We start from the raw sequence: 12326 nt of genomic DNA, 5'->3' as shown, positions 1-12326 counted from the left end.
GTGAAAAAACACTTAAAAAATTTAAAAACACACAAACGACCCTGAAATGTTGGCGCCCCCCCACGTGACCAAATGGGGGGCGCCCGGGGACATAGGGTACCCCCTGTCCCTAGGCAGGAACGCCACTGTTGCTCAGCATTGCTTGACAATTACAAAGAATCCAGATTAGGAAAATCTTGTTAGAGAGGATAAGAACAAAACTGTCTCTCACTAGGTAGCAAAGTTTTGTGCACTGGCCTACAACAAACTCAAGGTCTTATTTAATCAGGGAATGAGCTGAAAATTAACTATTATTAATTGTATAATTATTCAGTGATTGCTGTTTGCTGTTATGGATTTTTGCTGTTTTTTCTGTCCTTTTTTGTTCCTCTTTGATTGTATTTTATCTCTCTCTTTTTTAAAAGGCCTTTGGCCATATTGAAGTTAAAAGTGAATCATCCAGAAGATTTTTGGCTGTTAAATATTACAGAGCTACTTTTGAAAGTTCATTCAATGGAGAGGGTAGCAAATGAACATGTCATTAACTCAGTATTACTACTTTCTTTTTCACAAGCAATCAAAAGCCTCCAAAAACTATTTTGATTGCAAAGGCGCTTATAACTTCATTCAAATGCTATCTAATGGCTTAATCTCTGCTCATGCAATTAAAATTTGATGTATTGAATCTAATTTTATATCCTGTATGTACCATGTGTTTATGAAGCAGCTTGTGCGTCATCTTGCCTAAAATAAATTATGCCAGCCATCAGCAAAAACTTGTTAACTGCAGGAGCTGAAATATGAGTAGATTGCCTAACCTGTATCTCAAATTATTTTTATTGCTTTACAGATAAAAATTGAGAGCCTCACATTTTTAATGTAGTTAATGTTTTTTGAGATCCAGTTTAAGAAATGTAAACATATAAGGATGCCAATTCTAATAATACAGATTCACAGCCACTCTCGGAGAGACCTCTTCTACTAGTGTCTGTTCATATACACGGTTTGCAGTTGTGCCTATTATTCTTGTGGTGTCAGCAAGGAATACCAAAGTTACAGTGTACAGATGCCTGCCCATGGAGAGTACGGGAATACAGTAGAATAGCTGAAAGTCAGTCTTCAGGGGCAGGTTACGCAGAGTGACTATGTGTGCCTAAAGGTGGAAAGGAAACTCATTTTTTCTCACAGAAAACTGACCTACCTAGGCTTAGAAAAATCAGGCTACCTGTCATCCAGTAGTTCTAACCATGCAAATGCTAATTTGGGGGCTCCAAACCAATACATTGAAGCTTAGTGTCACCTATACAAACATTTAGTTTGTTGACAGACCTTACACATGTACTGTAAGGACCAATTAGATTTTTCCTCAGTTTTCTACAATACTAATATGTTAAAAACACTGACAACTGATAGATTTCTTGTATAATAAAAATCAAATTTTTGGAGCCCTACCAAGGCAGAGAATCACCTGTAGTTCACCCAATGAATAATGCAATACACAGTGGTGGATCTGAGTGTGGGGTGAAGCCTTGAGAACACATAGATCTTTAAAAATACTATGCAAAATAATTTCATCCTAAGTAATTTATTTTCTATTTATTTAGTACATTTTAATGTTGTCTTACCTTGGGGCAGCATACATTATTCCTCCCGCTTCTGTTTTACCCTCATAACAGCCCTGTGAGGTAGGACTAGGTTGAGAGAGCGTAACTAGACCAAGGTCAGCCGGAAGGTTTCATGACACAGTGAGAATTTAGAACAGGGGTCCCCAAACTTTTTAAACAGGGGGCCAGTTCACTGTCCCTCAGACTGTTGGAGGGCCGGACTAAAAAAAACTATGAACAAATTCCTATGCACAAATGATTGTAAAATGTTTGATTTTACCTTTCAGCCTTTCTGTCATGGTCTATTTTTAGAACAGTGACCAAAGTATGTCAAGTACAGGGTGGGCTCCAAATATTGTTGGGGAGGCTGTGGAATACCTTCCCCTGTAAAAAAAATAGCAGAACTTTCCCAATGAAGCATTCCATCTAACCCAGGATTAGGTATCTTCCTGGATTCTTCCTCCCTAGCAGCCAGCGAGCGATTCACCAGCCTGGCTGATGCCAATGGGAGTGAGGTGGAAAAGAAAGCCTGAGAGCAACACATGGAGTAGCCGAGAGGGAAGGGCGGAGCAGGAGTTGCCACGTGTAAGGTTTCCAACTCTGGGTCAGAAAATTCATGGAGATTTGGGGGTGCCATCATGTAATTGCAATCAACAGCCGTTGGGGCTGGTTCCTCCTCTCCCTCGAGCCCCATGAATGGAGCCATCACCGCCATGCCTGGCGGGCCGGATAAATGCCTTCAGGGGGCCACATTTGGCCCCCGGGCCGTAGTTTGGGGACCGCTGATTTAGAACCTGGGTCTCCCAGATCTTAGTCTGACACTATACCAAACTGGCTCAAAGGGCAATGCTTTCTAACTAATGGGTTATTCATTCAAGAGTATCTTGTTCAATAGAATAAGGGAAAATGGGGAAAATGTAAATTTAGCAATACTTATGTGTATACAGACTGAAATTTAGAAACATAAAATTGTTGGATATTTTTGCCTTGGGATTGGGATTATTGTATGGAATCATTTATTTCTATTATTAGACTTCTGACTAAGAAAATTAAATCTTGCATTGCGAGAAATGGAGCATGAAGTCCCCCTTTGAAGTTTTTTAAAAGGTTTTCACACCTGTGGTACAGGAGTCAACTTGCTTAGGAAACTTTTGTACAGGTAAAAATCTTCAATGTTATCTGCTAGAACAAGTCCCACTCAATTGATTTGCATAGGTGCAGATCTTTAAGGACAACACATTTCATATAACACTAGAAGGAGAGATGGAACTTGTTACATTTACTTGTTACACTATTATAAAAGCAGATTGCTTTCAAAGAGCACCAATATATTCCAATGAAAGTGGTGTGAGATTTTGCCAAATGTTTGCTTTATCTACCAACCAGAATTAATTAAAATAATTAATTAAAAGTTGATGACATACATATTTGGCCCACAATGACAAAAAGATTTTAAAAGGCTGCCAAGAATAAACAAATAAAACATCACACAACTTACTTGAAATTAGTTTGTTTGCCTACCTACCCATGCTGCAAATTAACCCCAGGACATAAGTGGTTTGTGGATCGCAGCTTGTTATGCTGCATAATTCAAAGACCCCAACCAAATGCCAAATCAAAAAGAAAGACCAGAAAGAGGGTAAGTTAAATAATACCGTTAATGGCTGTTCTATTAACTGTAAACAACCCTAAGATTTCATCATCCTCAGACCAGTGTATATATGCTGAAAGTACTTTTAATGTCAGTCCTGAATAGATATTTAAACACCCCTGGCAATCTACTACTAACAACCCCATCCAAAAGGGGGAGTGAATCCACCTGTGGAAGTGGTGTTTGGCTGCCCCAGTGGATTTGTTCTCCCCGGGGCACTTGCCCTGATGAAGAGGTGATTCCATTGGAATGCAGCCGCTGCAGCCCTTCCCAGCACTGGATGCAGCACCGCACATGGCCCCAGTGTCCCTGGGGGCATGGCCAGGAGAGGGGACTACGGTCAGCTCCCTCCCAACCATTTGCTGCTTTATGCCAGCAGCCGTAAAAAGGTGCCATAAGTCTATTAAGCCCAATTGAGGCTTCCTGGCAGCGGGGAGGCTTTTTTGCTTTGCAAGCCTCCCCACACCACTGGGAAACCGCTATGGTTGACTGGCCTCTTGGATGGGGCTGCCTGAGATTTATTATTTGGTCCAAGCTTATAGACTGCAAATAGCAAACAGCTGTAAATGCTTGCAACCAAGGTTGGATTTTATACCTTAAATTCGAAATCATATCCTACTGAGACACAGGCTGAAGTGTCAATCCTCTAGCATGGCTAGTTATGGGAAATGGATATTTTCCTCCACTTGTCTGAGCTCATTGTGTCACGCCGATCTAGCAGCTGTTCAGAAACTGATGAAAATTGGTACTATATTGTAATTTGATCCATTTGCTGATGAAGAAACAATTGTTTGGATAAACCAATCACAAAACCAATGTGATGTATTGGATCAAATCTCAGAAATCTGTTGAACACCTTAAGAGTGAAAAAGAGTTTGCTGATTTAACAACTGCATTTGAACTTAAAAACATTTGAACTTCAAACATGATCATACAAGTGGTACAGAAGCCTACACATTAGCTAGAAAAAACAATTTGGAATAGTTCGAGAAACCAACAATAATCAATACCTTGACTGGAAATATAAAATTTAGAATATGTGCAACATCCTTATACATTCACCTGGGTATGACTGAAAAAAATGTAGAGAGTTTATGGAATGTGGAATCCGGCTCATATATCCTTCCTGAACTAAAAGAAACAAATCAACATTCTGTCCCTTCATCATTCTTATTTGAAATTGATCCAACAAAAAACAGAATAAACTGAGCTTCTGGAAGATTTGTCAAGAAGAAAACATGTATCAACATGAGCTAGTAAAAGAACTCAGGAAGCTGACTGAAGCGATCCCTGCCCCTAGGAAAGCCCTATTCAGACCCGGTATGGGCTCCTGCACTAGAGGAGCATTGATGCCAAATTGGCTCCTGAGCATTGCATTCTCACAGGTCTTCCCAGCACTGGTGTAAGGATCAATGCACCAGCATAATACACCAGCACAAATGTGACATGTTACACCAGCCCTAGGGTCACACTGCCTCCTGAGGGGTTCTCCCCCTGCAAGGATTGCATTCTCAGTTAACTGAGATTCTTTATTTCTTGGAGTTTAATACACAGAGCATATACAAGTTCTAGATAATTTCCTCTCCAGGCCCGGACCAAACCGAGGTCTACTTTGCTTCAGGTACATAATATGCCTTCAGATCTTGTCATTGGAATATGTGATGGATTTGTCATCCTGGTGATATCATTGTGGCAAGAAATCAGTGAACTAAAACATTATGCAATTCACATTCATGGAAATCTCCCTCCCCCACCCAGTTATGTATTTTTCATTAACTACAGTTACACGTGATGTTTGAATACAGTCTTTTTTATTCAGAGCACAAATGATAGGTACAAATTTTCTACTGGTGACTAGCAAATATCAGTGGAAGACAAACATACCGGTAGTTAAATTAACATTAATGAGTGTGTGAAGTACCATAGTTCTGTGTGGCCATATTTGAATGGGAAAGGCAACATTATTGGGGGTAGTCTTTAAGAGCAGAGATCTCCTAAGTAAAATTAACAGTTCATTGTGAAATTATGAACCTTTTCTTTCACTTGCCAAAGCATTTTCTCTGAGAATTTCTTGATAAAATGACTGCTACAATTACTTTGAAGGATAAGCAAATAGAAAATATACTGAAAAAGGCTCACAGCGATAAGCTGTCTAATTTCAACAAAGTATTGTTAATTCTCTGGTGTTACTTTTTTCATCTCATAATTCAAAAGAACTGTGCATATCAATACAAACTCTATTGTTGAAATTCTATAAATACACAATATATACAACTCAAGATATGCCCACTAGACTAACCAGAACCTAGATATGAACCAGGCTCATTTCCACTTCACAAGGCTAGTTGTACCTGAAAATACAATGAAAAAGACAATCATATATTTCAACAAAATTGATGGTTTTAATACAGAACTAAACCGATACATTAAGGTTACTTTCACATGATCAATATGTCTACAATGTATTGTCGAAGGCTTTCACGGCCGGAATCACTTGGGTGCTGTGTGGTTTCCGGGCTGTATGGCCGTGTTCTAGCAGCATTCTCTCCTGACGTTTCGCCTGCATCTGTGGCTGGCGATGCCAGCCACAGATGCAGGCGAAACGTCAGGAGAGAATGCTGCTAGAACATGGCCATACAGCCCGGAAACCACACAGCACCCAAATATGTCTACACTTCCACGGACTCTATGACAGAATCACTATTTATATAACGGACAACTCAACAATCTGCAAAGATACATACAAATATTACTTAATATGAACAAAAGGCAAAGTCCAAATTGCCTGACAGGGCAAAGAAAGGAATCAGATTGGCTAAGGTCGTTTCATGAGAAGACAAGAGTCCATGGAAAAGACAATAAGCCTAGGAAAGATTTAAGGCGGGGGGGGGGGGCTCCAAGATGAGATAAACTGACTCAGTCAAGAAGGTCACGGCCCTTGATCTGCAAGATCCAAGCAAGGCTGTAACAATAGGGCATTTTGGGGGGTTGTTAATTTGTTGCATTGCCATGTATCAGAAGCAACTTGATGGCACTTAATATGCCACAATCTATCTTTATTATATCTGTAAGCCACCTTGAGTCCTAATGAAAAAAGGCTGACTATAAATGCAAATAAATTAAATAAGCATAAAATATAATAACCAGATATGACAGATCCATCTTTTATTTATTTATTTGTATGCCACCCTCCCCCTTACAAGGTCAGGGCGGCTTCCAACATATAACAAATACGTTTAAAAATAAAGATTAAAACTAACAACTGGTCCCCCTTCCTTGAATTTCATCCTTGCGCACACCATACAAAAAAAAAAAAATCTGGGATAGGCCAGAAACGCAGCTGATATGCCTAAGGTAGTCTTCTACTTGCCATGAAAAGGGGAAAGAAAACAAAGATCTCTGAGGAATGCAGCACCTGTATAGCTCCCAGGTGAAATAGCTTATTATGTAGCTCTCAACGGGAGGGGCGTGTCAAAAAGAGGCTGTGGGAGGGGCTTCACTATCCCTCCTTCCCGGAAATACATGGAGAAAACCGACAGCAGTACCTCAGTGTAAGAAGTCTCAACACTAAGACTTTTGTGGCTTCTAAAACGGCAAGGATGCTAAGGCGAAGAACAACCAGTCTAGGACAGTCAAGCCAGGCTGCTGTTTTTCCCCTCTCTGCTTTTCAAGAAAAAACATTAATCAAATCTTCCCGCAACGAGCGCATCCAACACAGAACTAGGGACGCTCCCAGCAGTGCCACAAGAGGCGCTCTCTCTCGCACCGAAGGACCAAAAGAGGAGGAGCCGAACCCAGCTTACCATAGAGTGTGCCATAGACAGAACGGCACCCACAAACATACTTCCGAGCGCTGTCCTAATTTTTTTCTATTCATGGTTCCTGGAAGCGGGAGGGGAAGAGGGAACAGCGGACTGTCATGAGTAGCTTTCTAATTGGTCCGGGTGGCTGAATTATTTTCCCCCGCCTTCGGCGCGTCTGCCTCTCCTTTTTTATCTCCCCCTCCTCCCGTCTCCCATTTCAAAGGTTCCACCGGCGTGCCGCTCCGGTTCCCACCTTCCCCCAGAGGTGCAAAATTGTTGGGGGGTTGCCTGGAAAAGGGGGCGCAGATGAGGCGGGACCCCTGAACGCGGGAGCTCAGAGAGGGCTGCAAGAGGTAACATGCGACTGTTCTTCCCCCAATTACTGCTAGTTAAAGCTTTAACTACCTTCCATTGACTGCTCCCCGCCCCTTTGCTTGGGCACACCTGGAACTTCCCGGTGGGTATCCCGTTTTCTCTCTGCCCTTTATACTTCCCCTCCGTACCCATCAAGGCATTCGCACTTTCTCCCTAGTTGGAGGAATAGGGATCCCTCTTATGTTGGGATGACTCGTTTCCCTCTTTTACGTTTATGCGCATTAGGGTGGCTTTCAGAAGTGACATATTCGCACGTGCTGCTCAAAAAGCGGGTCTTTTGTACAGGTGAATGGCGTTCGAAAGAACTAGAAAGGGTGTTTTGAAATCGGCGACCCTTCTGATCAAAGAGGTGAAACTGGAAAGTGTGGCAGTGGATATATGGAGACATTTTTAGTCACTTTCCACACGGTATATGCCCCAAAGCCCCTCTTTTCAGTTTTGAATTTTAATCATCCTACCTGATGAAGAGTTCGCTTGAAACTCGAAAGGCTGCACTTTGTGTTGTGTTATTTGGTTGACTCTCGTAAAAGCGATTACACAGCTTTAGGGATTGGGTTTTGCTTTGACTGTGAGTAAATGTGGTTACAGAGAAGGAGAATACAAAAGCCATTTTGAAAACTCTGAATCGATATGAAAACAACCGGTCTACATCCATACTTTGCATAGCCACAAGCCCCACATATGTGGTAGTGCCGTCAAACTGGCTTGTAATTTCAAATACAAACCCCATATTGACTGGAACATGTTTTTGATTTGATTTTGATTTAAGCTTGATTAATGTAAGAGATGCACACAGGTGCTTAAGGCTGCAATCCTAAACACTGTTAATAGATAGTAAATATCTTTGAACTCAGTGGGATTTCCTCCTGAATATACATAGGATTGTACTGTTAAGTGTTCTGTGAGGCTGTCTTTAAAACTGCTGCCCTAAACTCCCTTTTGTTGGATCAGGACCCATTGAAGTTAGTGGACTTTGTGTGCTGTATGTAAAACCTAGAGTTGTCTGTGTTAATTTGTAAAATATATGTGTAATTAATAAAATAGCACTGCCCCCTCCGCCACTCACTACCTTCTCTTCCCAGTCCTTACTTTTCCTTTTAGTGTTTATTTTCCTGATTCCTGAATGCTGCATTCCAGATACTTTCCATGATAACTCATCTTCTGTCCTTTAGTGTTTTCCTGCTTGTTATCTTTGCACATATTATTGAGATAATGCTGCAAAGAAGCCATGTAGATGGTTGGTTCGTAGTTAATTCTTCCTATAATTTTAGTATTCTGACCTTCCTGAAAGGAGTTCAGGGTACTTTCCATGGTTCTCTCTTCTGTTTTATGCTTGCAGCATCCCTGTGAGATAGGTTAATCTGAGAAAGACCAGTCCTTTGGTCACCTTCATGGCAAAATAGAGATTAAACCCTGATCACCAAGTCCAGCTCTGATACTAAAGCCAATCCATACTGGCCATCTAGATTTGGTATGCTGTTTTCACAATTTTAATTATGACACAGAATCAACAGGATTTATACTTTTCACAATTTCCAGTGTGATATGAAAGTGAACATGTAATCGCAGTTTCTGTCTACACCCGTCATTTATTCTAATATGTTCAGCACTTTAATATATGCATGTACTAGTTAATATGTGCATGTACTAATTCTGTGAGTTGTTACTTGGGAGCAAATCCCACTCAACACCATAGAACTTACTTCTGAGTAAACATGCATAGAATTGGACTGCTAATCATTTTATTAGTATCTGAACATCTGATGTGCTTTTTCATACTTGGGAGATGTTTAACAAAACCTTTCTTAGAAAATTTAGTGCAAACTATAGGAGCAAAAAGGCTCTTAATTCACTAGTTAGGCTGTTTAAATTCTTGAAGTCTCAAAGTACTAGCAGTGTCATATCAGCTCCATCAGAACTGGAATTATTAAGGAACGAGAGAGGGAACATAAAGAACCTTAGAAGCATCTGACAGGAAGCCTCCTCTTTCAATTGCTTTGCCTAATAGGCTGCTAAAGGTAATTTGGCAACTGCTGATAGGCTGCAAGGAAACAGGTGTGTATTAAAAAAACACAGAGAAAATTGTTGCAGAACAGGATTTCCTTTTTGATGTTACAGATGAAGTTAATAGCCCAAGTTTTTACCTTTTGTAATGGCCTTTAGCATGCCACTTGCTATCTTTGTGATTTATTTTTGCACTGTTGCATGAAGTTAGATCATGTCAATTATTTTATTGCTTCGTTACAGAGAGCTGGTTTTGAAAGTCTGTGCATGTCATTTGCTGTTCATGAGCCAAGTCACTGACAGAAATGTAATGGGTACCAATAGGGATGGGCACTGACCCCTGAGACAGAAAACTATAGTAGTAGAAGAAGAAGCCTTTATTGGCATAAACATATTACTAAAATAAAATCCATAAAATACAACAGGGCTAGAAACACAAGTTGCTTCAGCTGTAAAAAAAATTCTAATAACACATAAAACATCAAATAAATAGTGTTATAATATTACAAGCCAATTAATGAATTAATGTCTGTCTAGAGATAAATCTATAATATTTAATAGGAAATTAGCTACATTTGCGCAAACGGTGGGGTCAGCATTGTTTAAAATTAGAGGGACCTTAAGAGTATCAGTTAGTTGATTATATAAGAGTGGGATAAGAGAAGTCTGGTTCAACCTAACTTTGGCAAATCTTTGGCAAGAAGAGAGTGTGATCAAGCATCTCAATTTGGCCTGAGTTATATGGGCATAGTCTTCTTTGTCTATTTATTGGTGTCTGCCATAGAGAAGCATAGAGGGCATTATATTACACCGGGCAAGAGACATGGCTCTTCTTTGTTTTGGATTTAAAAGACAAAAAAGATGGTTAGCTATGTGTCCTTGTTCTAAGGCAGTGGTTCTCAACCTTCCTAATGCCGCGACCCTTTAATACAGTTCCTCATGTTGCAGTGACCCCAACCCTAACATTTATCCATTTTACAGATGGAGAACATTGATGCAGGGAGTCTTAGGTGACCCCTGTGAAAGGCTCGTTCGACCCCCAAAGGGGTTGCGGCCCACAGGTTGAGAACCGCTGTTCTAAGGGGATGAGCAAAGTTAAGGGGGAACATGTTTTCCTTGCGGCAACTATCATATCACGATAATCTTGGTCTAGAAGCTTGGTTTTCAAACAACTATATGCCTCAGATGAAGTGAGAGACTATAATGATTCTAATGAAAAGCTGATAGTACCAACTTTTCTCAACTAGCTTCATCCATGTAGCTACCACAGAGTCAGAGAGCATTAAAGAAAGTAAACTGAAGTGATCCTGTAAATAATGGATATGCAGCCAATATTTGAAAGTTCTCAGCCAGGCCATTGATACATAAGATATTTGCCCAAGTTCTAAACACAGGGCTGCATATGGAACACAATTTGGTAAGCCCATGATTTTATGAAAAAAGCGGGACTGGGGTGTATTTAAAGTTTGATTTACAGCTCCAATCCAAATCGGTGCTCCATAGAGGAAGTGGGATAAACTATAGTACACTTAAAACTGTGGTGATGGTGAGGTTAAGGGAATACAGGTGGGACATAATAGGTTTGAATCCTGCCTACATGTGCAATGGAGGAGGCAATTTTCACCAATTTCCTCTCCTGTGGCACACCTGCAGCTTCCCTCATCTACTGGGGCAGTGTCCCCCCAGGAGCAATGTTTTGAGGGGCATTTTAGAAGTGGAAGGGGGGGTATAACAAGATAATTTACTCTTACATCTAAACAAAGAATCTGGACTAATTAGTTTTCTAAGAATTAATATTTATACTATTAGTCCCAGATATCTTCAGGATCTATCACATTAAAAGTTGTATTTTTTATATTACAAATGAATTAATTGTGATTTTTTTCTTTGAGCTCTCATGGACAAACCAGGCTCAAAACCTTCAGAAAATCTATCTTTTACTGAAAGAAGAAATAAGTCTCTTTATTAGGCTACACATTAACAAATACAGCTATGTTACAACTAACTATGTAGCTCCTGCAAAAATCAGTGCCAAAAATATTAACTCTCTAGGATTTCTCAACCATGTTTGAACAAGTAAAATTTAAAGCAAACCTTATTTCAGAGTGTTATCTGAAAATGCATTTAGGATTTTTCATATAAATCCAAGTCACACACAGAAATAGAAATCTCACCTAATATCTTCTGAGAGTTCCATCTAGGGAAATCACATCAATACAGCTTTAGCTTATATTAAATATTTTCTAACTTTAACATATATTTGTTGTCTAAATAAATGATTAGTTCATAACTTCTAATGAGATAATCAGACCAGTGCATCTAAAAATACATCTGATATATGCTCATTATTCCTTTTTGAGCAGTATTAGAAGACCTAACAATTCTGTAACTGTTCTAGTTAATTGCCAATGATAAAATAAAAATCCTGACCTATAGATGAATCTGATATGAGCTCACTCTTTATGCATCAGTGATATATATTACATGTTTTTGAAGATATCTACCTCTTTAAAATTGGAAGGAGTTAGAACATGTGCTAAACTGTAATTTTGACATTTATCTTTCTCAATGCTATGTTCTCTCTTCTTACTTTTCATAATTTTGCCAAAACTTCTGCTCTGCATCGCTCAGTATTCCTTGGGTCTTTTTTGACCACCACTCAGCACTGATATGTGTAGTCTCTTCCTTCCTTCCTTTTTCCATTTTCTTGAAGCCCCCACTCTTCCTTGTGTGTTATTAACCAACTGATGCAATGCTTATAGGCATTTTGTTAACAATGTGGCAATAAAGGAAAGATAAATAAAAGGGTGGCACTTTCTTAATATGTAGGTACTTGTGCTTCACATGCATGCCAGTTAAATCATTAGTGAGATGGGACAAAAATAGAATATGTGGAATGGGTAGAAAAAG

At 39.7% G+C, this 12326-nt stretch overlaps 1 protein-coding gene across 1 annotated transcript in view; it reads left to right on the top strand.

The window, feature by feature from the left end:
* Positions 1-7056: 7056 nt before the first annotated feature.
* Positions 7057-12326, top strand: part of ERGIC2 (ERGIC and golgi 2) — a 40263-nt gene continuing 34993 nt past the window's right edge. Inside the window, exon 1 of the mRNA XM_048500843.1 lies at positions 7057-7390. The gene's annotated coding sequence lies outside the window, so the exon portion shown is untranslated. The remainder of the gene's footprint in view (positions 7391-12326) is intronic.

This window comes from Sphaerodactylus townsendi, linkage group LG06, assembly GCF_021028975.2.
Source record: "Sphaerodactylus townsendi isolate TG3544 linkage group LG06, MPM_Stown_v2.3, whole genome shotgun sequence".
NCBI classification, from domain to species: Eukaryota; Metazoa; Chordata; class Lepidosauria; order Squamata; family Sphaerodactylidae; genus Sphaerodactylus; species Sphaerodactylus townsendi.
Note: the sequence above shows the minus strand (reverse complement) of the source record. Positions and strands in the feature narration are given on the sequence as shown.